Source organism: Erinaceus europaeus, chromosome 4 (assembly GCF_950295315.1).
Source record: "Erinaceus europaeus chromosome 4, mEriEur2.1, whole genome shotgun sequence".
In the NCBI taxonomy this organism is placed as follows: domain Eukaryota; kingdom Metazoa; phylum Chordata; class Mammalia; order Eulipotyphla; family Erinaceidae; genus Erinaceus; species Erinaceus europaeus.
The window spans coordinates 75,252,073-75,277,732 of record NC_080165.1 but is presented as its reverse complement, the minus strand read 5'-3'; the positions used below and the strand labels follow the sequence as shown (position 1 = coordinate 75,277,732).

Sequence of the window (25,660 nt, the reverse complement as noted above, 5' to 3'; positions counted from 1 at the left end):
TATAATCTTCGCACGATGCCAAACTTTGGGCATAGACTCAGATTCCAAGATGTGGGACAGGAATGAAGCGAGCCACTTCTTTGCCACGGGACCCAGGTTAAGAATGAGTTCTGGGGTGATGTTATCATAGCCAGCAGCCGTTCCCGGTTTAACCCTCTTCAAAGCGTCTTCCAGTTCAGACAGTGTAAAGGGAGAGATTTTTGGAGATGGACAAGATAACCGGAAGTGGGATGACCACTCATGGGAAATTTCTCTTTTCCAGACTGGGTCAATCTTAGCACGTCCAACTTGAGTTAGGTGACTGGCCACTGAGTTTGGAGATACGGGAAGATGGGAGATGGGAGGGGGTTGGCTACCGGCACCCAGTCTGTGAAGAAGCTTCCAGGCCTTCCTACTTGAGTGGGTGAAGTTCAGACTTTCCGTGAGTTGTTGCCAGCGGGCTTGGCATGCTGCATCCAGGGAGGCAATGAGATGGTCAGCCACATCTGGGTCGCCCGACTCATCATACTGCTTTAGTAGTTGCTCGCATTCAGCATCAAGACAAGGTGTATAGTTAGCACGTCTCCCATGAGGAATGGCTTGGGAAGCTGCTTTGAAGATGGCTTGGCGGAAGCGCCTGTAGGAATCTTCAGGGGGGATAGAGTTAATTGGAATTGCAGGAATAGATTTGTTGGTAAGATCACTGAACAGACGCCAGTTTGCTTTCCGAAAGTTCCATCTTAGTTTCTCCGAGCACAGAATCAGTGGGAGCTGGAGACCAATGTGGATGATAGCTGGGCGGTGATGACTGTGCGGGAAGATCTTGAGAACTTGTCTCGTAGCGGGAAAGGCTTGGCCGTTGACTGTGCTAATCCAGCACAGGTTGAGTGACGAGTCTTTATTCCATCTAGCACTGTGAAAAGAGCCTGGCTGTTTGGGATTGTATAATAGGGAGAGGTCATTCGCTGAAGCCCAGTCAGCTAAGATAGAGCACGAGTGGAGGAATATCCCCAGTCTTGGTGATGACTATTAAAGTCTCCAACGTAAACGGCTGGGTGATTCGGGCTAGGCAGGACCTCATTATCCCATGAGGCACTGGGAGGCTTATATACGTTGACGAGCTGAATAATTCCAATAGTAATGGAGTCGTAGAAGGTCGAAGAGGCCGTATGGTAAACGTCCGCAAGACACAATTTGGCGTAGATGGCTCGGCCATGTTTAGGATGGAGATTATAGCATATTAAATCGAATCCACTGATGGTGAATCGAGCAGCTTCATCGACTGCTATATGTGTTTCTTGTAGGCAGATAACATCTGCCTGATGCTGAATCGCCAATTGACCAATAAGAACGCGTTTGGCAAAGGACAGCCCCTCAACATTAAGTTGGAGGACTCGAAGAGCAGGACCAACAGCTTGAAAGCTGGCAGGAGCTGCTTGTTGCTGGCTTTGAAAGTGACTGGGATCCATGTGGATTCAGTCGGCTAGGAAGGATCGTCAGTTTCCCCAATGAATGGGTACTCACGAGATGCACCATGGGAAGGTCGATCCAATGCAGGGATATGGCCTAGAGTCTCAAGGCAGCTGGCTCCAGTCAGTCTTTGAGAAACCCAGCAGCGTAAAGGGAAACTGCTAGTTTTGTGCAAAGTATCTGAGGTGTACCAGTGAGTCTGATAGAAGTGTGAGTCCAAAACAGATGTCCACTGAAGAATTGCCAGGGGGTGGTATGAGGAAGGTCAGCTATTGGAATTCCACTTTTCTGTAGAGAACCTGACAGCTGCAATTTACTTACTATGAAACAAAACTTGTAGCAGGTTAGAAGTTTATCACAATTGATAACTCTGTTACAATCATTAGCATAACCATAGTGCAATCTAACGTTTTTAACTGAGAAGGAATTTGAGTATTTTACATATCAATAAGTCTGTTTAACCTTTTGTTACACCCATTCAGGATGGAGACACACCCTAGGTGTGCGCAGGTTTTTTTTTTTAGACTAACTTAGTTAAAATATATTGATTTTTAACTAATTTTTACCTCAGACTTTGAATGTAAATTAATTTTACCTCTATGAGAACTATGTTGAAAACCTTTTTCATTTAACTCTGTCTGGTAAGAATATAGCCTTAAAGTTACATTTTTAACCTTAAAGTTAATGTTTACCAAACTTTAAACACACACGTAAACATGGTCTTTAATACACAGGGAGAGAAACCTTTGTTATGAAGACATGTCATATTAAACATGAATTTAGATCTATACTGTCTTAGTTGTTGGGGGGGGTCACCATGTGGAGGTGGCCTCCCGCATAGCTCCACTTCTAGGAATTGTAGGTTGCGATCTCTAGACAAATCTCTGTGTATTCTAGCTCGTCTGCCTTCAGACCCAAGCTGGAGATCTTGGCCAGGGGGCCCAGTTTCAGCAGGGAGCCCGCAGTCTCCAAGTGGTCCGGGATCTGCCCAGACTTCATAGCAGGAGGGCGGGCGGGCCAGCCGTGCAGAAGACGCGGCCGAGGTGCGCGGCCATGAGAGGCTGCAGCTTTGCCTGCCATGTCTGGTGCCCTGCTCCCGGCAGCCGAGCAGCGTGGAGGGAGCTCACGCCCAATGTCCCACGCCACACTACGGAAAGCTGGCTCATGCTGGCTGGCGTTGGGCTCCTGCAGGCTGGCATTGGGCAGAAACCACAGAGTGATCCAGAGATAAATGTTCCAGAAACAGCGAAACAGTCTCGTGAAGAAAGGGCAGAGGCCTTTGGAGATCTCTTCACAAGCAGAAGAGAAGGCCATAGTGCACAGGTAGCCAAATTGTCTTCACTTATCTGCAAGATGTGCAGGTCAGGTCCATGTGGGCGCCATTTGTCGTTAAAATTCAGGGCTCCATCAGGCCTGGCTAGCTTCGCGGCAGTGAACAGAGACAACCAGAGACACACGGCAGAGAAGCTTTATTCATGAGCAGGCAAACATGTGCTCTCCAGTCTTTCTGCTCTGGCAGCAGAAAGAGACCCTTAAACTAATCACCACATAGTTCTGTCCTCCATCCTTCTTCTCTGGCGGCTGCTGGCAGAACTCTCCAACTACGTAGCATAGAGGTGGGGAGAAAGTGGGCTCACGAAACTAGCAAGGGCCAAACCAGTTCTCTTGGTGGGGGGAAAGAGACCAAACCAATATGAAACATACCAACACATATTGTTCAACAATCATGGACCTAAAGGCTGGAATAATGCAGATGAAGTGTTGGGGGGTACTCTGCAGACTTTTGTGTACTTCTGCTTTCAGGTATATATTTTTCCCTGGTTTATGGACATGTGTGAACATATGCTCTATCTCATAGGACCTGGACTATATCTAGGTTTGGGGACTTTATTGGGGAGTGGACCACCTGGAATGGAATTAGAGAATACTATGAAAGGAAAGGTCTCACCCGAGTGATGAAGATGAAGGGTTGTCATTCCAAACCTGAAGTTTCTGGACACAGTCTGAAGTGAAGCATGCTGGGGTACCCCAAGGATTCCATAATGCCCATTCAAAAAGATATGTGTACACCCATGTTCATAGTAGCACAATTCATAATAGCTAAAACCTGGAAGGAACCCAGGTGCCCAACAACAGATGAGTGGCTGAGAAAGCTGTGGTACATATACACAATGGAATACTATGCAGCTGTTAAGAACAATGAACCCACCTTATCTGGCCAATCTTGGACAGAGCTAGAAGGAATTATGTTAAGTGAACTAAGTCAGAAAGACAAAGATGAGTATGGGATGACCCCACTCATCAACTGAAGTTGAGAAAGAAGAACAGAAAGGGAAACTAAAACAGGATCTGATTAAGTCGAGAGTAGGGCAACAAAGTAAAAACCCTGTGGTGATGGGGAGGGTGGACATTCAGCTTCCCAGGTGGTGGGGGGGGATGTTGGGTTGGTGGTTGGGATGGGACACAGTCTTTTGGTGGTGGGAATGGTGTTTATGTACACTCCTATTAAAGTGTAGTCATATAAACCACTATTCAATTAATATGAGAGGGAAAAATTGATCATATGTCTAGAACTTCTTGAAACACAGACTGAGTCTTTTTAATACATAGGCTGAGTCTTTGATATGTTGACTCTCTCAAAAGCCTAGACCAGGAAGAACAGAAGCAACTGATAGCACCACTATATACAAGATGCAGGGTATTATACCCCAAACCCTAACAAAGGGACTTTTCAAAGTTAACCCAATCACCAAATAATGTGATGATATCAATAACTATCCATTGTCTTCTTGAAACCTAAGACAGCAGGAACCTCACATTTCCACTATAGAGACTATGTTTCCCCCAGTCCTGGAACCTTAGGGTGGGGCCCACTTTTCTGCATGCTTCGCTCAATTCATATCAAATATTATTGCATCTGCCAATCACAACCTAATCAACCCTTAATTTTTTTAAGATTTATTTTCCCTTTTGTTGCCCTTGTTGTTTAACATTGTTGTGGTTATTGATGTCACTGTTGTTGGATAGGACAGAGAGAAATGGAGAGAGGAGGGGAAGAAAGAGGGGAGAGAGAAAGACAGACACCTGCGGACATTCTTCACTGCTTGTGAAGCGACTCCCCTGCAGGTGGGGAGCCGGGGCTCAAACCGGGATCCTTATGCTCGTCCTTGCGCTTTGCGCCACGTGCACTTAATCTGCTCTGCCACCACCCAACTCCCTTAACTCTTAATTTGTATAGGATCTAGAGTCAACTTTTCATTTCTCTCAGGTAGCTTTAATGTTGTATTATAATTTCTAAGACTTTAGATTATCATATACACCTAATAGTTTAGTAGTTGATCTAACTTTTTAAAGACTGGCTAATAATGTTAGAAAATATAACCAAACATTGTCGGAGAAAACATAATGTGTTGAGATATAGTAGGTGTTCTTTTTTGCAAGTTCAACAGAACATGAATGAAATCTTGACCACAGGTGGTCTGCCCTGGGCATCATGGCTACTTCTTCACAGCCCAGTCTTTCTATTAATATTACCTATCTTGTCAGCATACTGAGAAGGGAGGTCTAGGCAACTAAGTCATCCTCCATTAGTTTGGGGAAGGCTGACTCAACTTGCATACACTTAAAAAAATATATATATATATATATATATATATATCTGTATTTATTTATTGGATAGAAACAGCCAGAAATTGAGAGGGAAAGGTGGGATAGAGAGAAAGAGAGAGAGACACCTACAGCACTACTTCACCACTTGTGAAGCTTATCCCCTACAGGTGGATATCGGTGACTCAAACCTGAGTCCTTGTTGCATTGTAACATGTGCGCTAACCAGGTGCACCACCACCCGACCCCTTGACTAGCACTTTCTTGGAAACTCCTAATTTTAGTCTGACATCTCCCCTTTGTGTCCATGCATCATTTCCCCAACCCAGAGCAACTTCTGCACCCCCAGAAAGCTGAGAAGGACAGCCTTCTAAGTCTTCTCTGGCTTTACTCCCATGTCTCTTACAGCCCCCCCTCCTTTTTAATTATTTTTCCAGCCTGGTTTAGATGCCGTTAAGTTACCAGTGCTCTTCAAGACAATATTTATTTTTTTATTTATAAAAAATTAAGATATAAGATAAGAGAGGTACAATTCCCACTAATAGAGTTCCATACCCCATTCTCTCCCTTGAAAGTTTTCTATTTTTCTTTTTATTTTTTATTTTTAAAAGGAAACATTAACAAAACCATAGGATAGGAGGGGTACAACTACATAAAAGTTCCATGACCAGATCTCCATATCCCATCCCCTCCCCTGATAGCTTTCCCATTCCTTATCCCTTTGGGAGTATGGACCCAAGGTCATTGTGGGATGCAGTAGGTGGAAGGTCTGGCTTCTATAATTGCTTCCCCGCTGAACATAGGCGTTGACTGGTCAATCTATATTGCCAGTGTGACTCTCTCTTTCCTTAGTAGGGTGGGTCACTGGGGAAGCGAGTTCCACGACACATTGGTGGGGTTGTCTGTCCAGGGAAGTCTGGTCGGCATCATGCTGGCATCTGGAACCTGGTGGCCGAAAAGAGAGTTAACATACAAAGAAAAACAAATTGTTGAACAATTATGGACCTAAGGACTGGAAAAGTGCAGATGAAGTGTTGGGGGGTACTCACTGCAGACTACTATGTACTGTTGCTTTCAGGTATATATTTGCCCTAGTATATGGATACATGTGAACATATGCTGTATCTCATGGGATCTGGAATATATCTAGGTTTTAGGACTTTGTTAGGAAGTAAACCACCTGGAATGGAATTAGAGAATACTATGAAAGGAAAGGTCTCACCCGAGTTATGAAGATGAAGGGTTTTCATTCCACACCTGAAGTCTCTGGACACAGTCTGAATTGAAGCATGCTGGGGTGGCACTCATTGTGTTGATTGGGTTGCGATAGGGGGATGCAATATTATTTGATATGAATTGAGAGAAGTATGCAGGAAAGTGGGCCCCACCCTAAGGTTCCAGAACTGGGAGAAAAATAGGCTCTATAGTGGAAATGTGAGGTTCCTGCTGTATTAGGGTTCAAGAAGACAATGGATAGTTACTGTTATCATCACATTATTTGGTAATTGGGTTAACTTTGAAAAGTCCCTTTGTTAGGATTTTCTGTACAATACCCAACATCTTATATATAGCTATGACACCGGTTGCTTCTGTTCTCCTGGTCTAGGCTTTTAAGAGAGTCAACATATCAAAGACACAGATTCAGTCTGTGCTTTAAAAAGTTTAAGACCCCCCGACACTTCCTCTCCACTATTCCAATCTTTGGGTCCATGATTGCTCAACAATTTGTTTGGCTTTGTATGTTAACTCTCTTTACAGCCACCAGGTTCCAGATGCCATCAGGATGCCGGCCAGGCTTTCCTGGACTGAAGACCCCACCAATGTGTCCTGGAGCTCGCTTCCCCAGAGACCCACCCTACTAAGGAAAGAGAGAGGCAGACTGGGAATATGGACTGACCAGTCAATGTCCATGTTCAGTGGGGAAGCAATTACAGAAGCCAGAACTTCCACCTTCTGCAACCCACAACAACCCTGGGTCCATGCTCCCAGAGGGATAGAGAATGAGAAAGCTATCAGGGGAGGGGATGGGATATGAAGATTGGGTGGTGGGAATTGTGTGGAATTGTACCCCTCCTACCCTATGGTTTTGTTAATTTATCCTTTCTTAAATAAAAAATAAATTTAAAAAAATGTTTGAGACATACAATCCCCTCAAATATTAATTAAATAGTGATTTATATGACTACAAATTAATAGGAGTGCACATAAACACCATTCCCACCACCAAAAGGTTGTGTCTCATCCCACCCATGCATTCCCTCCCCCCCCCCCCCCCCCGTCCAGGGAAGCCGAATGTCCACACTTAGCTTCACCCCAGGGTTTTTACTTTGGTACCCTACTCCACATTTAGTCAAATCCTGCTTTGAGTTTCCCTTTCTGTTCTTTCTGAACCTCTGTTGATGTGTGAGATCATCCCATACTCATCTTTATCTTTCTGACTTAGCTCATTTAACATAATTCCTTCTAGCTCCATCAAAGATGGGTCAGAGAAGGTGGGTACATTGTTCTTAACAGCTGCATAGTATTCCATTGTGTATATATACCACAGCTTTCTCAGCCACTCATCTGTTGTTGGGCACCTGGATTGCTTCCAGGTTTTAGCTATTATGAACATACCTGTACACATTTCTTTCTGGTTGGGTATTATAGAGTCCTTGGGTTATATCCCTAGGAGAGGAATTACTGAGTCATATGGAATGTCTATGTCTAGCCTTGTGAGAGTTCTCCAGACTGCTCTCCAGAGAGGCTGGACCAATTTACATTCCCAACAGCAGTGCAGAAGGGTTCCTCTGTCCCCACAGCCTCTCCAGCAGTTGTTGCTGCTGTCCTTTTTGATGTATGCCATTCTCACAGGATTGAGGTGGTATCTCAATGTTGTCTTTATTTACATTTCTCTGACCATCAGTGACCTAGAGCAATTTTTCATATGTTTGTTAGCTTTTTGGATCTCCTCTGAAGTGAATGTTTTCTTCATATCTTCTGCCCATTTTTGGAAGGGGTCATTTGCTTTTTTAGTGCTAAGTTTGCTGAGCTCTTTGTATATTTTGGTGCTTAGTCTCTTGTCTAATGTATGGCATGTGAAGATGTTCTCCCATTCTGTCTGTGAGGGGTCTCCTTGTTTGTTTAATAGTTTCTTTGGCTGTGCAGAAGCTTTTCAACTTGCTGTAGTCCCATTGGTTTGTTTCTGCTTTAGTCTTCCTTGCAATTGGGTTTGTTTCATCAAAGATGTCCTTGAAGTTTAGGTGGGAAAGTGTTTCACCAATGTTTTCCTCTAAGTATTTGATAGTTTCCAGTCAGACATCCAGGTCCTTGATCCATTTGGAGTTGATTTTTGTTTCTGGTGAGATAAGGTGGTTCAGTTTCATTCTTCTGCATGTTATAACCCAGTTTTCCCAGCACCATTTATAGAAGAGAGCCTCCTTCCTCCATTTAATACTTTGGGCATCCTTATCAAAGATTAGATGTCCATAGGTGTGGGGGTTTAGTTCTGGGCTTTCAATTCTGTTCTTTTGTTCTGTATGCCCATTTTTGTTCCAGTACCAGCCTGTAAGGATGATGATGGCCTTATAATAAGTTAGAGATCTGGGAGTGTGATGCCTCCATTTTTGTTTCTTTTCCTCAAAATGGTTTTGGCAATTCTGGGTGTTTTCTGGTTCCAGATAAATGATTGCATTTTTGTTCTATTTTCTTAAAGAAGCTTGGTGGAAAATTGATGGTTATTGCATTAAATTTGTATATGGCTCTGGGGAGAATATTCATTTTGATGATATTAATTCTTCACATGCATGAGCATAGGATGTCTTTCCATTTCATGGTATCAGTTTCTATTTCCTTGAGTAGTTTTTCAGTATCCAAGTCTTTCACTTCTTTGGTCAGCTTTACTCCTAGGTATTTTATTGATTTTGCTGCAACAGTAAATGGGAGTGATTTCTGGATGTCTTAATTCTTCAGATTTAGTGTTTGCATAAAAATGCCACTGACTTTTGTACATTTACTTTGTAGACTGACACCTTGCTATATTGCCTAATAACTTTCAGTAGTTTTCTGGAAAACTAGGATTCTTTAGGTTTTTCTATGTATATTATATCATCTGCAGATAGTGAGAGTTTCACTTCTTCCCTACCAATATGTATTCCTTTGATTTCTTTCTCTTGCCTGATTGCTATGGCAAGATCTTCCAATACTGTGTTGAAGAGTAATGGTGATAGTGGACATCCCTGTCCAGTCCCTGATCTGAGGGGGAAATGTTTTCAGCTTCTGTCCATTGATTATGATGTTGGCTATAGGTTTGCAATATATGGATTCCACTATCTTGAGGAATTTCCCGTCTCTTCGCATTTTTTGTAGAGTTTTGAGCATGAATGGGTGTTGGATTTTGTCAAAGGCTTTCTCTGCATCTATTCAGAAAATCATGTGGTTTTTGGTTTTGGTTTTATTGACGCGGTGAATGACATTGATTGACTTATGTATGTTGAACCAGCCTTGCATTCCTGGGATAAATCCCACTTGGTCATGATGAGTAGCCTTTTTGATATACTGCTATATCCAGTGGGCCAGGATCTGTAGTTTTCCTTTTTTGTTGTGTCCCTATCTGCTTTTGGTATCAGGGTGATGTTGGCTTCATAGAAGGTGGAAGGGAGTGTCCCTGTTTCTACAATCTTGTGGAAAAGCTTTAGAAGTATGGGTGTTAACTGTTTCCTGAAGGTTTTGTAGAATTCATTTGTGAAGCCATCTGGTCCAGGACTTTTGTTGTTGGGGAGATTCTTAATAACGGTTTCGATTTCTTTGTCTGTGATTGGTGCATTTAGGTCTTGTAGTTTTCCTGGTTCAGTTTTGGAAGGGCATATATTTCTAGGAATTCTTCCATTTCTTCCAGATTCTCTGGCTTGGTGGCGTATAGTTCTTCATAGAAGTTTCACATGCTTTTCCAGATTTCTGTGGTGTCAGTTGTGCTATCTCCTCTGTTGTTTATAATTATATTAACTTGAGTCTTCTTCCTTTTTTTTTTTAATTAGTCTGGCTAGGGATTTGTCAATCTTGTTTTATTTTTCAAAGAACCAACATTTGGTTTCATTGATCTTTTGTATGGTTCTCTTCTTTTCTTTTTTTTTTAATTTTTTTTTTATTTAAGAAAAAGACATTAACAAAACCATAGGATAAGAGGGGTACACCTCCACACAATTCCCGCCACCCGATCTCCATATCCCATCCCCTCCCCTGATAGCTTTCCCTTTCTCTATCCCTTTGGAAGTATGGACCCAGGGTCCTTGTGGGTTGCAGAAGGTGGAAGGTCTGGCTTCTGTAATTGCTTCCCCGCTGAACATGGGCATTGACTAGTCAATCCATACTCCCAGTCTGCCTCTCTCTTTCTCTAGTAAGGTAGGTCTCTGGGGAAGTGGAGCTTCAGTACACATTGGTGAGGTCATCTGTCCAGGGAAGTCTGGTCTGCATCATGCTGGCATCCAGAACCTGGTGGCTGAAAAGAGAGTTAACATACAAAGCCAAACAAATTGTTCAACAATCATGGACCTAAAGACTGAAATAGTACAGATGAAGTGATGGGGATATTCCCTGCAGGCTCTTGTGTACTTCAGCTTTCAGGTATATATTTTTCCCTGGTTTATGGACACGTGTGAACATATGCTCTAACTCATGGGACCTGGACTATATGTAGGTTTGGGGACTTTATTGAGGAGTGGAACACCTGGAATGGAATTAGACAATACTATGAAAGGAAAGGTCTCACCCGAGTGATGAAGCTGAAGGGTTGTCATTCCACACCTGAAGTCTCTGGACACAGTCTGAAGTGAAGCATGCTGGGGTGGCACTCGTTGCATTGATTGGGTTGCAATCAGTGGATGCAATATTATTTGATATTACTTGAGAGAAGCATGCAGGGAAGTGAGCCCCACCCTAAGGTTCCAGGACTGGGGGAAATATAGGCTCTGTAGTGGAAATGTGAAGTTCCTGCTGTCTTAGGGTTCAAGAAGACAATGGATAGTTACTGTTATCATCACATTATTTGGTGATTGGGTTAACTTTGAAAAGTCCCTTTGTTAGGGTTTGGGGTATAATACCCTGCATCTTGTATATAGATGTGCTATCAGTTGCTTCTGTTCTTCCTGGTCTAGGCTTTTGAGAGAGTCAACATATCAAAGACTCAGCCTATGTATTAAAAAAGACTCAGTCTGTGTTTCAAGAAGTTCTAGACATATGATCAATTTTTCCCTCTCATATTAATTGAATAGTGGTTTATATGACTACACTTTAATAGGAGTGTACATAAACACCATTCCCACCACCAAAAGACTGTGTCCCATCCCAATCACCCACCTGTGCCCCTCCACACCCCTGCCACACCAGGAAGCCCAATGGCCACCCTCCTCTTCACTACAGGGTTTTTACTTTGGTGCCTGGCTATCGATTTAATCAGATCCTGTTTTAGTTTCCCTTTCTGTTCTTCTTTCTCAACTTCTGTTGATGAGTGGGGACATCCCATACTCATCTTTATCTTTCTGGCTTAGCTGACTTAACATAATTCCTTCTAGCTCTGTCCAAGATTGGTCAGATAAGGTGAGTTCATTGTTCTTAATAGCTGCATAGTATTCCATTGTATATATGTACCACAGCTTTCTCAGCCACTCAACTGTTGTTGGGCACCTGGGATCCTTCCAGGTTTTAGTTGTTATGAATTGTGCTGCTATGAAAATAGATGTACACATATATTTTTGATTGGGTATTATGAAATCCTTGGGGTATATCCCCAGGAAAGAAATTACTGGATCATATGGAAGGTGCATGTCTAGCCTTGTGAGAGTTCTCCAGACTGCTCTCCAGAGAGGCTGGACCAATTTACATTCCCAACAGCAGTGCAGAAGGGTTCCTCTGTCCCCACAGCCTCTCCAGCAGTTGTTGTTGCTGTCCTTTTTGATGTATGCCATTCTCACAGGATTGAGGTGGTATCTCAATAAAGTTGTCTTTATTTGCATTTCTCTGACCATCAGTGACCTGAAGCAGTTTTTCATATGTTTTTTAGCCTTTTGGATATCCTCTGAGATAAGTATCTTGTTCATATCTTCTGTCCATTTTGGATGGGGTCATTTGTTTTTTTTTGGTGCTAAGTTTGCTGAGTTCTTTATATATTTTGGTTATTAGTCTCTTGTCTGATGTATGGCATGTAAAGATCTTCTCCCATTCTGTGAGGGGTCTCTTTGTTTGTTTAATAGTTTCTTTGGATGTGCAGAAGCTTTTCAACTTGCTGTAGTCCCATTGGTTTGTTTCTGCTTTAGTCTTCCTTGCAATTGGTTTTGTTTCATCAAAGATGTCCTTGAAGTTTAGGTGGGAAAGTGTTTCACCAATGTTTTCCTCTAAGTATTTGATAGTTTCCGGTCAGACATCTAGGTCCTTGATCCATTTGGAGTTGATTTTTGTTTCTGGTGAGATAAGGTGGTTCAGTTTCATTCTTCTGCATGTTATAACCCAGTTTTCCCAGCACCATTTATTGAAGAGAGCCTCCTTCTTCCATTTAATGCTTTGGGCACCCTTATCAAAGATTAGATGTCCGTAGGTGTGGAGGTTTAGATCTGGGCTTTCAGTTCTGTTCCACTGGTCTGTTTGCCTACTTTTGTTGCAGTACCAGGCTGTTTTGATTATGATGGCTTTATAATATAGTTTTAGATCTGAGAGTGTGATGCCTCCATTTCTGTTTCTTTTCCTCAAGATGGTTTTGGCAATTATAGGTGTTTTCTGGTTCCAGATAAATGAATGTAGTTTTTGTTCTATTTTCTTAAAGAAGCTTGGTGGAACTTTGATGGGAATTGCATTAAATTTGTATATGGCTCTGGGGAGAATATTCATTTTGATGATATTTATTCTTCTGATCCATGAGCATGGGATAGCTTTCCATCTTGGTATCAGTTTCTATTTCCTTGAAGAGTGACTCATAGTTTTCAGTATCCAAGTCTTTCACTTCTTTGGTCAGCTTTACTCCTAGGTATTTTATTGATTTTGTTGCAACAGTGAATGGGAGTGATTTCTGGATATCTTCTTCTTCAGTTTTAGTGTTTGCGTAGAGAAATGCCACTGATTTTTGTACTTTGATTTTGTAGCCTGATACCTTGCTATATTGCCTAATAACTTCCAGTAGTTTTTTACTGGATTCTTTAGGTTTTTCTATGTATACTATCATGTCGTCTGCAAATAGGGAGTGTTTGACCTCTTCCCTTCCAATCTGTATTCCTTTGATTTCTTTCTCTTGCCTGATTGCTATGGCAAGAACTTCCAATACTATGTTGAAGAGTAATGGTGATAGTGGGAAGCTCTGTCTAGTCCCTGATCTGAGGGGAAATGCTTTCAACTCTGTCCTTTGAGTATGATGTTGGCTGTTGGTTTGCTCTATATGGATTCCACTGTCTTGAGGAATTTCCTGTCTCTTCCCGTTTTTTGTAGAGTTTTGAGCATGAATGGGTGTTGGATTTTGTCAGAGGCTTTCTCTGCATCTGTTGAGATAATCATGTGCTTTTGTTTTTGCTTTTATTGATGTGGTGAATGACATTGATAGACTTACGTATATTAAACCAGCCTTGCATTCCTGGGATGAATCCCACTTGGTCATGATGAACAATATTTTTGATATGCTGCTGTATCCAGTTGACCAAAATCTTGTTTAATATTTTGGCATCTATGTTCATCAGAGACATTGGTCTGTAGTTTTCCTTTTTTGTTGTGTCTCTATCTCCTTTTGGTATCAGAGTGATGTTGGCTTCATAGAAGGTGGAAGGGAGTGTACCTGTGTCTTCGATCTTATGGAAAAGCTTTAGGAGTATGGGTATTAACTGTTTCCTAAAGGTTTTGTAGAATTCATTTGTGAAGACATCTGGTGCAGGACTTTTGTTGCTGGGGAGATTCTTAATAACAGCTTTGATTTCTTTGTCTGTGATTGGTGCATTTAGGTCTTGTAGTTCTTGGTTCAGTTTTGGAAGGGCATATACTTCTAGGAATTCTTCCATTCCAGATTTTATAGCTTGGTGGCATATAGTTCTTCATAGAAGTCTCGCATGATTTTCTGGATTTCTGTGGTGTCAGTTGTGATATCTCCTCTATCGTTTACAATTCTATGAATTTGAGTCTTCTCCCATTTTGTTTAGTGAGTCTGGCTAGAGGTTTGTCAATCTTGTTTAATTTTTCAAAAAATCAACATTTGGCTCCATTGATCTTCTGTATGGTTCTCTTATTTTCTATATTATTTATTTCTGCTCTAATTTTAGTGATTTCTGTCCTTCTGTTTTCTTTAGGGTTCCTCTGTTCCTCTTCCTCTAAGTCCTTAAGGTGTGCAGTAAGGTTGTTTATTTGGGTTTTTTCTTGTTGTTTAATATGTGATTGTATGGCTATGAGTTTCCCTCTCAGTACTGCTTTAGCTGAGTCCCAAATATTTTGATAGCTTGTGTCTTTATTTTCATTTGTTTCCAGGAACATTTGTATTTCCTGCTTGAGTGTCTCTCTGACCCATTGGTTCTTAGGCAGTATGTTGTTTAGTTTCCAAATTCTGTGACTTTTAATAATTTTCTATTTGTTGTTAAATGTTAGCTTGACTCCACTGTGGTCTGAAAAGATACTTGGGATGATTTCAATGCTCTTGAATTTGTTGATGCTGTCTTTGTGGCCTATCATGTGGTCTATGCTTGAGGATGTGTTGTGTGGATTTGTAAATAATGTGTATTTTAGTTTTTTGGGGTGAAGAACTCTGAAAATGTCCAGGAGGTCTAGTCTGTCCATCTCTTTATTTAAATCTCTTGTTTCTTTGTTGATTCTCTGCTTTGTTGATCTAAGTATGAGAGTGGGGTATTAAAGTCTCCCACTATTATTGTATCACCATTGATGTATTTTTGTAGTTCTTTCAGTAGGTGTTTGATGTATTTAGATGGTCCTTCATTGGGTCCATAGATGTTAAAAATTGTTAAGTCTTCTTGGGTGATTGATCCTCTAATCATTATGTAATGTCCTTGCCTATCTTTTATTACTTTATTTAATTTAAAATCTCTTGTGTCTGAGATGAGAATGGCAGTTCCTGCCCTTTTTTTGTGGTCCATTAGCCTGTAGGATAGTTTTCCATCCTTTCACTTTAAGTCTGTATTTATCTTGTTGGGTCAGATGGGATTCTTGCAAGCAGCATATGGTTGGGTTATGTTTTCTGATCCATCCCCCCACTCTGTGCCGTTTGATGCGTGAGTTTAAGTCATTGACATTTATTGATATTATGGATTTAACATATTGTAGTGCCATTATTCAACAATTTTTATTTGCTCTGATATATGGCAAGCATTAAAGCGATGTTCTTGTTTATAAGAGGTCTTTTAGAACCTTTTTCAGGGCAGGTTTGTTGATGGTTGCCTCCTTTAACTGTTGTCTGACTGAGAAGGTGTTGATCCCTCCATCTAGTTTGAATGAAAGTCTAGGAGGATAAAGTATCCTTGGCTGAAACCCTTATTCATTCAGGGCTCCATAGATATTTTACCGTTCTCTTCTGGCTTTTAGAGTTTGAGTGCAGAAGTCTGCTGATAGTTTTATGGGCTTTCCCTGTATGTGACTTTTTGTTTTTTTCTCTAGCAGCCTTTTGGATCCTTTCTTTATCCTTACTTCTTTTCATTGTAACTATGATTTGTCTTGGTGTCTTCAGGTTGATTCTGTTTTGGACTCTCTGGGCCTCTTTAATTTTAATGTCCTTTCTGTTGTTCAGGTCTGGGAAGTTTTCTCCTATAATTTCCTCTAGAATGTTTCCTTCCCCTTCCTCTCTTTCTTCCTCTGGCAGGCCAATGATACGTATGTTACTTCTTTTGATATCATCCCATATGTCTCTGTTGTTGTTTTCAGTGTCTCTCAATGTCTTTTTTTTTTTTAAAGAAAGGATTAATTAACAAAACCATAGGGTAGGAGGGGTACAACTCCACACAATTCCCACCACCCAATCTCCATATCCCACCACCTCCCCTGATAGCTTTCCCACTCTATATCCCTCTGGGAGCATGGGAGTCATTGTGGGTTGTAGAAGGTGGGCTTCTGTAATTGCTTCCCCGCTGAACATGGACGTTGACTGGTCGGTCCATACTCCCAGTCTGCCTCTCTCTTTCCCTAGTAGGGTGGGTCTCTGGGGAAGCGGAGCTCCAGGATACATTAGTGGGGTCTTCAGTCCAGGGAAGCCTGGCCGGCATCCTGATGACATCTGGAACCTGGTGACAGAAAAGAGAGTTAACATACAAAGCCAAACAAATTGTTGAGCAACCATGGACCCAAAGGTTGGAATAGTGGAGAGGAAGTGTGAGGGGGATACTCACTGCAAACTCTAGTGTACTTCTGCTTTCAGGTATATATTTTGCAGTAGTTTACGGATACTTGTGAACATATGTTCTCTCTCACAGAAACTGTGTATATCTAGGTTTGGGGACTTTGTTAGAAAGTGAACCACCTGAGATGGAATTAGAGTATACTATGAAAGGAAAGGTCTCACCCAAGTAATGAAGCTGAAGGGTTGTCATTCCACACGTGAAGTCTCTCGACACAGTCTGAAGTAAAGCATGTTGAGGTGGCAATCGTTGCATTGATTAGGTTGTGATCGGCAGGTGCAATATTATTTGATATGGATTGGGAGAGGCATACGGGAAAGTGGGCCCTATCCAAGAGTCCAGGACTGGGGGAAGTAGGGGCTCTATAGTGGAGATGTGAGGTTCCTGCTGTCTTAGTGTTCAAAAAGACAATCGATAGTTAATGTTATCATCACATTATTTGGTAATTGGGTTAACTTTGAAAAGCCCTTTTGTTAGGGTTTGCTGTATAGTACCCAGTATCTTGTATATAGCTGTGCTATTAGTTGCTTCTGATCTACTTGGTCTAGGCTTTTGAGAGAGTCTGCATATCAATTACACAGCCTATATATTAAAAAGATTCAGTTTGTGTTTTGAAAAACTTTGAGACATACAATTGATTTTCCCCCTCATGTTAATTAACTAGTGATTTATATGACTACATTTACTAGGGGTGTACGTAAACAGCATTCCCACCACCAAAAGACTGTGACCCATCCCTTCCACCCACTCCCACCCCCCACTGTCCCAGGAAGCTGCATGTCTACCCCTCACCACAGGGTTTTTACTTTGGTGTCCTACTTACAATTTGGTCAGGTCCTGCTTTTTGTTTCCCTTTCAGATCTTCTTACTCAACTTCTGTTGATGAGTGGTATCATTCCATACTCATCTTTATCTCAATGTCTTTTTGAGCTCTTTTACCTCTTTCTTACTTTTCTCTAGCTTATCCTCTGTCTGGCTAATTCTGTTTTCTGCTTCTGTTAGTTTGCCCTCACTTCCCTCAGCTTCTTTTCAGTTCTGCTATAGTATTAGCTTATTCTGCTAACTGAACTTTTATTTCAGCTATTTCAGCTTTCAGTTCTCTAATTATCTCGAAGTAGCTAGTATTTTTCTTGAGGGTCTCATCTGTTCTTTCCCTAATTCTTATAGCCCTTTCCTCCATAGTTGTCTTCATTTCTGTGATTATTAGGTTTACTATTGCTTGCATACTTTTCTTATCTATGGTTACTTCTGACTGATTTGGAGTTTCTTCTGGGCTCATGTCTTGGTTCTTGTAGTAGCAGTTTTATTTGCTCTTGGTTTAACCATATTTTTATTGATGTGCTTTTTTATTTTTCTGTTCTGTTGTTCTTCAGTTGTGTTTTGAGTACAATCCACACTATACTAAATGCCTTTATGACAAATGCAGTCACCAACCTCAGAATTACAGTAGTAACTGAAGCAAGGATTGTTGCAGTTTAATCAGTATCAGTTAGCCAAACAACGCCTCCAGTCCAAGAAAAAGTAGTGACCAAATTCAAATGAAAAAGAAAGAGAAAGGGAAAAAGGGAAAGCAGGAATAGACAATTTTGCAAATCTACTGTCCACTGTAAATTCTAGGGGTATCAAGAGAAGAAAGGGAAGTAGAGAAAAGACACAGAGAGAGAGAGAGAGTCCACTCTGAGTCAGATTTCTTCCCCCAATAATTCACAAACTTCTATCAGTCAATTCAGAAAGCAGAAGAAGGAGGAAAGAAGAAAAGAAGACAAGAATGAGAAAAAAAGAAAAAAGGGGCAGTGAAAGGATGTTTTTTGTTTGTTTGTTTGGGTTTTTTTTTTTTTAAGCTAGGAGGAGGGAGAAAGGGGAGAGTGGATAGTGGAGATAGAGTGAAACAAGTTAGTCATCTTATCTGGCTGCTGTTGAAACTCAAGCCAGCAGCTGCCTCCAAGTCACCATCTTGCCTCCACCTCCCGAACTTTCCTATTTCTTATCCCTCTGGGAGTATGGAGCCAGGATAATTATGGGGTGCAGAGGTGGAAGGTTTGACTTTTGTAATTGCTTCTCCACTGAACATAGCCATTGGCATGTGGCTTCTTACTCTTAGCCTGGTGTGTCAAGGTTCTGGAGAGGTAGGGTTCTTCCAGGACACATTGGTTAGGTCATCTGCCCAGGGACATCAGGTTGGTTTCGAAGTAGCATCTGCAAATTGGTGGCTGAAAAGCATTAAGATATAAAGCAGAAAAATTGTTTAATAATCAGGAACCTAAAGGCAAGAATATAGCATATGAGATTTGGGGTCTCCATATTGGAAAAGGTTAATAGGTCTATTTTAGGTGTATTCCAAGGGGCCCATGACTTTATTAATTTTTGTTTGAGCCTGACAGTTAACATGCATGTGCACCAAAGGTATTGTCTGCGGAGATGGTGTCAGAGTTAGAAGTAGGACTAGAAAGCTGGATCAGGGCAGAGAGTAGCTCCCAAATATGGGAAAAATACATAAATATTGTTAGCTGTAAACCCTATTGATTGGATCTGGGGCCCACATTCAATGCAGGAGCCTGTGTAACCTCTGCATCCTGGTAGGCCTGAGCTCACATAAAGACAGTATTTAAATATGAGGCCAAAGGAAAGCTTTCCTGAAGCATCTCAGCTCTGAGAATGAATATGATACCCTTCTTTATCCCTTGGTGCCAGTCCAGATTTGCTGTATTTCCCCAAATACACTCATGATAGAGGAAAATGTTTTTCCATCATCCTCATGGCAGAGCTTCTGGTGAGTCATAGTACACAAATATGTTTACTTTCTAAAGTTAGATTACATTACTAATTAAATTGACCAGCAGTTCAATTCCTTTTATAAGCATTTAGACACAGAGTAGAAACAGATGTGTCTTAGCTCCATTTTTTTAAGCATTATGAGGGATTTGTAAATGCCAGATTTGATGCTCTCCACACAAATTAGGGTTTTCCCGGTCTGTGAAACTTAATTTTTGTTGTTCTTAACTATAAGTACCACTCTTCTGCTTGGGAGAGTTATACCACTCAACAAAATGAGTTCTCGCAAATCTTTTCTTTAATTTCTTTATTGGGGAATTAATGTTTTACATTCGACAGTAAATACAATAGTTTGTACATGCATAACATTTCCCAGTTTTCCATATAACAATACAACCCCACCTAGATCCTCTGTCATCCTTTTTAGATCTGTATTCCCACCACCACCCACCCCATAGTCTTTTACTTTGGTGTAATACGCCAATTCCAGTTCAGGTTCTATTTGTGTTTTCTCTTCTGATCTTGTTTTTCAGCTTCTGCCTGAGAGTGAGATCATCCCATATTCACCCTCTGTTTCTGACTTATTTCACTTAACAAGATTTTTTCAAGGTCCATCCAAGATTGGCTGAAAACGGTGAAGTCACTATTTTTAATAGCTGAGTAGTATTCCATTGTGTATATAGACTACAACTTGCTCAGCCACTCATCTATTGTTGGACACCTGGGTTCCTTCCAGGGCAAATCTTCTAATCTTAAGAATATCTCTTGTTGGGGCTGGATGGTGGTAAACCTTGTTGTCTGCACACATTACAGTGTGCAAGGACCCAGGTTCGAGCCCCCAGTCCCCCACCTCTAGGGGGACCTCACAAGTGGTGAAGCAGCACTGCAGGTGTTTCTCTGTCTCCCTCTTTATCACCCCTTTCCCTCTCAATTTCTGTCTCTATCCAATAAATAAAGATAATAAAAAATATTAAAGAATATCTCTAATCTCTTAAAACAGTCTTGAAACTAACAAGACCATTTCTGCCTCCAAATTTCTAGTGTTTTTTCCCTGGTGCCTATTTTCTCTTTTTAGTATACATGGATTTCATATAAATATATTAATATGCATGAGTAGATGCATCTTACATTTCTACAACTAAGATAGTAATATATACATATATATATGTGTGTATGTACATATACATGTCACTAATAGATATGCATGATCGAATATAAATATAGTTTTAAAGAAATTCTTCCTCCCGGGTCAGGCAGTAGTGCAACAGGTTAAGCGCACATGGTACAAAGCGCAAGGCCTACCGTAAGGATCCAGGTTCGAGCCACTGGCTCCCCACCTTCATAGGGGTTGCTTCACAGGCAGTGAAATAGGTCTGCAGATGTCTTTCTCTCCACATCTCTGTCTTCCCCTACTCTCTCAATTTCTCTCTGTCCTATCCAACAGCAGTAACAACAACAATAATAATAACAACAACAAGGATAAACAACAAGGGCAGCAAAAATAGCCTCCAGGAGCAGTGGATTCATAGTGCAGGCACTGAGCCTCAGCAATAACCCTGGAGGCAAAAAATAAAATTAATAAAATAATAAAATAAAATAAAAATTCTTCCTTCATAGTCTCTGCTTTTTCCAATTTGCTTTCTTTCTGTTTTGTTGGTTTTGGGTTTTTGTTTAAGTCTCTATCATCCAGCTTTCAGAATATTATCATTGCCAATAGTCTGTGTTTGTCTTTTCAGATATCAGAATGAGTCTTAAACACTGAAGCTGGGAAGGAATGATAGACCATGTCAATCATGAACTTCACTGGATAGGAATCTCACTGTAGTCTTCCATTTCACTGTCTCTAAGCCTTACTTATTCTGGTCAGATTCCCCAGAGAAAACATTTCTACTTCATGCCTGATTACCAGTATTGCAAGAGAGTAGGTGGAGGTTGGAATGAAGTAAAAAGACAGAACTAGGACCTTAGTATGAAACATGTAAATGCTCATGTAATATCGTGTTTTCTACAAGAAACCCCAAAACTCAGTGGAGTCTGAAATCCCCAGTGCAGAGATCCTCTTATCCTTTTCATAGAAGAAATCTTTAGGGTCAGCAAAATATTAGGTTCTCGAAAAAGTCATGACTTTTTTCCCATATATTTTTATGAACAAAAAAATGTGTTGTGACTTTTCTGACAACCCAGTAGTATACTTGCTTGGTTATTAATGTACAGGACCAGAACTGAGCCTAGCCCCTACTACATTGGAGGAAGCTTTGGTCCTGTGGTATCTTTTCTTTCTCTCCCTCTGATTCTGTTTTTTATTTCTCTTTGAAAAAGTTGGCTTAGAGAAATGATAACCCAGTGACTGCAAGAGAGAAACAGAAAGAGAGAGAGAGAGAAGAAGGAGGAAGAGGAGGAGGAGGAGAAGAAGAAGAGAGGAAGAGAGAGGCAGAGACAGAGGGATAATGAGAGAGAAAGAGAGAGGGGAGAAAGGGAGAAATAGACTTTCAATGTTTGGCTTGGGTAGGGCAGCTACTTTGCTATACAGAATAGAACACAGATTTTTCTAAGACTGTTTCTAAGACAGTTCTTATTTTAGTTCCTCTCCTCTATCCCTCCCCCTTATATAAGGTATACTGTCATTTCCTGAGCCTTTTAAGGATTTTGTGATTTAAAAAAGGGTATTTCTCAATTTCTAGTGTAGAAATTTAACTTTTTTGAGGCAGTGAAGTCATTTATCATACAGACATCTGTTTCCTAGCTTCTAAAATCTGTTGTGATGTCTCCTTTCATATTTACCTCTCCACTGCTGTGGTTTTATGGCTTTAAAAATATCTCACTATTGTTTTGAAAGAATTTGAAAGGAAGTTAATACAGCTTCATCTATTCAATCTAATCCATCTTTACCCACAATGACAGTGCAAAGCATCAAGACTACAAAGATGACAGAAAATTGGTTCAAAGTTAAATGTAGCAGTGAAAAAAACCTTTGGGTCCCGATGAGCCAAAAATAAACAAGTATGAAACCATCAAATAATATTGTTGTACTAAATGTTAAAAAGAGACTAGAAGATAAGATTGAAAGGAAATTGCTCTTCTGATATTTTTTCCCCTTAGGAAAGAACTATATATAATTTTGGTTTCAACATTTAAGAGATAGATGGGAAAATCCTGGAGTACTATAAACAGAAAGGGATTTATAAAATAGAGTACTAAGTCTATGAATAAAAGTTATTTAACCTGTAGGCTAAGAGGAAGCAATATTATAGAGTATATTACTATTTCCCAAGAAAATGCTCATTAATTATTCTGTATTTCCATAATGAGATAGCAAAAAACAGTAAGTTGAAGTCTTATACCAAGAAAGTGGTCAATTAAACATTTGAATGGACAGTAAAACAAAATGGTCAATTCCTTGCTTTGAAAGTGTTTACCAATTCAAACTGTGAAATAGAAGGTAGATATAGACTAGATGACATCTGAATGCCATTCCTTTTTTCATACATGGTTTAGCATTACATATAATGTGTGCATTATATTAGAGCTCAACTCTCCCTCTCCAAGGGGCCAAACAGACTATCTCATTTGTTAGGGAAACTACTGTGGATTTGCTTTGGCAGGCTGAATATATATGTTTGGTTTATGCAAACTCCTATTTTAACATTTCAATTTCCTGCTACGCTGGAAAAACATAGCCAAAAACGGGTTTTTTTGTTTTGTTTAACCATAAATCCTTGAAAACAGAGGAAAGCCAATTAGCAATACAGGTTTTATAACTTATTTGGAAGTTCAAAGAATATTATTTTAGGTTATAGAGTGTTCATAGGGCTGAGAAGTAATTACTCTATTATTAAATGACTATAGCTTAGTATTTCTTAAAGTTAGATAATTTAGAACTATTAAGAATTTGGTTTTGCTAACAGTACTAAAAACCAGTCAAATCAAATTACTTGTATATTTTATCCATCCATATGTTAAGAATTAAATATTAGAACTGTGAACATTTCTGTTTAGATATTGAAGGCATTAAGATGTCTCCAGGGGAAAAAATTTAACTAAAACAAATAGTGTGTGACATTTCTAACTTTGAAGATAGTTGCCTATGCCTATAAAACACTCAGTCTGCAATTTAATATAATAAAAATATTCTATATATATATCCAATATGAAGATTTGCAAAACTACAAAGCAGGCACATTATCCAGATGAGCTGTTTATACAGCCAGAAATTATTTTCATTGACATTTGTTTTAGTGTTCTAGGAAATATGGCAATATACTGTACTCCTATATTTTTAGTTTCAGTGTTTTCTTCAGATTTACGAAAAAACTATATATGCTTTTTGTTGTTTTCACTCTGAAATTGGAATCCAGTGAAAAGACATCCATCTGTGCCAATGCTGATTTCCCCCACTTTGGCCAAATCCGACATTTCTTGCTAGAACCCTGACAGAATAATGGGACTGCCCAAGTAGAACTTGAATGATGGGGTGGGGGCGGGGGGGGGAGAAACCTGAATATTTTAGAGGTTACATAGTAGTACATTTTATTTAAAAAGCAAAATGTGTGTGTTGACAAAATACAATATTTGTCCACTATAGAAGCTAGAAAGTTAAATGATGCTGAATCTAAAACCAATGGGCACCTTTTCAGTAAATAAACTCTACTAATAGTACAGTTTTCTTCAAGAATAACAAGTAACACACACTAAGTATTTCTCTGTGACTACCTAAGAAAATACCTCAAATATTTCATGTTTTCAAACAGTAAACATTTATTATCTTATATTTTCTGTGTGTCAGGAACTGGAAGAATTTCTTGGTTGTTTGGTTCTGGCTCAGACTCTATATTGAAGTTGCTGTCAGCATGTCATTCAGGGTTACTGCCATCTGAAGGTTCCACTGTACTCCAAGATCTGCTTCCAAGTTCATTCATGTAGCTGTTGGCAGACTACAACAGTTTGTCCCTGTGTGAGCTTCTATGCAGGACTTCTTGCATGTCCTCACTACAGGGTAGCTAGCACTCCTAAAATCAGTGAGCTAAGAGAGACATCCATGAAGTCTTAGTACATAGTGGCTTTTTAGAACTTAATCCCTCTACAGCACACAGTCAATTCTCCTTTTTCTCTATCCATTAAGTATGAAAAGCAAAGTCAGCCTACATATAAAAATAAATATGCTATCTTCAAAGAGGATTATCAAAGAAGTTTTGAGCATATATTTCCTAACTTTTCATACATTTCAGAACATAGCCCTTGAATCTATTGTTAAATTCATTTGGGGTATCAGGACTTTAACCCTGAATATCAGACATGTGAAGCTTATGCTCCATTGCTAAGCAATCCCCTGAAAACATTTTAAATATTAACCTTACTTCTCTTCAAAAGTCATTGCCACTGATTAGATTCACTAGACTTGCTACATCTGAATCACTGAAAATTCTCACACCTTCTGATGGATAACAGGTGGTCAGCATCTTTATTCAAGCAACTTCATGTGATTTTGTTTTACCAATGATAGCATTCTATTTACATGGGAAAAAATGCTATATGATTTTACTTGTGTGGAAAATAAATAAGATATGGAATAAATAAACCAAAAATAAACGTTTGAGCTATAAAACCAGGTATTTGTTACCAGATGAGAAGGAGGAAAAGTAAATCAGGTAAAAGGGGCTAGTGAAGGATAGAACTGAGGTTTTGGTAGGTGAATTTATTGTTGAATTTGATGTAGTATAGACATATGCTTGTCCTCAGTGATGCATATCTGAAATTCCTATATTATAATTCAGTGTTACAGACATTTAAAACTTTATTTTCTCCTTTCTAGTTCTAGTCTCAACTCTGGCTACATCTTTCCAGACAATATTCTTAGTCCATCTCCATTTTAACTATCATCTCAAACAAAACTTACTAAAGTTATGGACCCCCTAGGAATAATACCTAAAATAGACATACTTGCTTCTTACCACCCTAAAGTCTCTATTCTCACCTGCACTATTCCTACTTATGGTTCATGTTTAGTAAACATTTTGCCCTGCTTTATATCTTAACTGCCTTTCAGACACCAAGTCACAGATGCTACTATGATTCCACCCTAACTCCCCCAGGCAGACAAGCTCACCATGTGTCCCAGAACCTCGCCTCTCCACCTCTCCATAGCCCTACGCCACTAGGGAAAGATAGAAACCAGTTGGGGATATGGATCGACCTACCATTGCTCATGTCCAGCAGAGAAGAAATTACAGCAGCTAGAACTTACACCTTCCACCCCATGAAGAATTTTAGTCTATTAACCCGTCCCTAGAGGGGGAGAAATCTTAGAGGAAGATGACTATAGGGTTCTGAAATCTAATTTCATCAGAACTCAGAGAGAGAGGAGGAAAAAAGGAAAGATATTCAGAAGTAGTAATAAGGTGGAAGTATGACTTGGAAGAGAAGGCAGGACCATGGATTAAATGGACAAAAATTAGATAGATAGATAGATAGATAGATAGGAGATAGGTAGATATCTT

General features: G+C 40.1%; 1 protein-coding gene across 1 annotated transcript in view; it reads left to right on the top strand.

Annotated features, from left to right (window-relative positions):
* The window catches only part of COL19A1 (collagen type XIX alpha 1 chain), a 388,031-nt gene that overhangs the window by 347,679 nt on the left and 14,692 nt on the right, over positions 1-25,660 (top strand). The window lies entirely within an intron of this gene.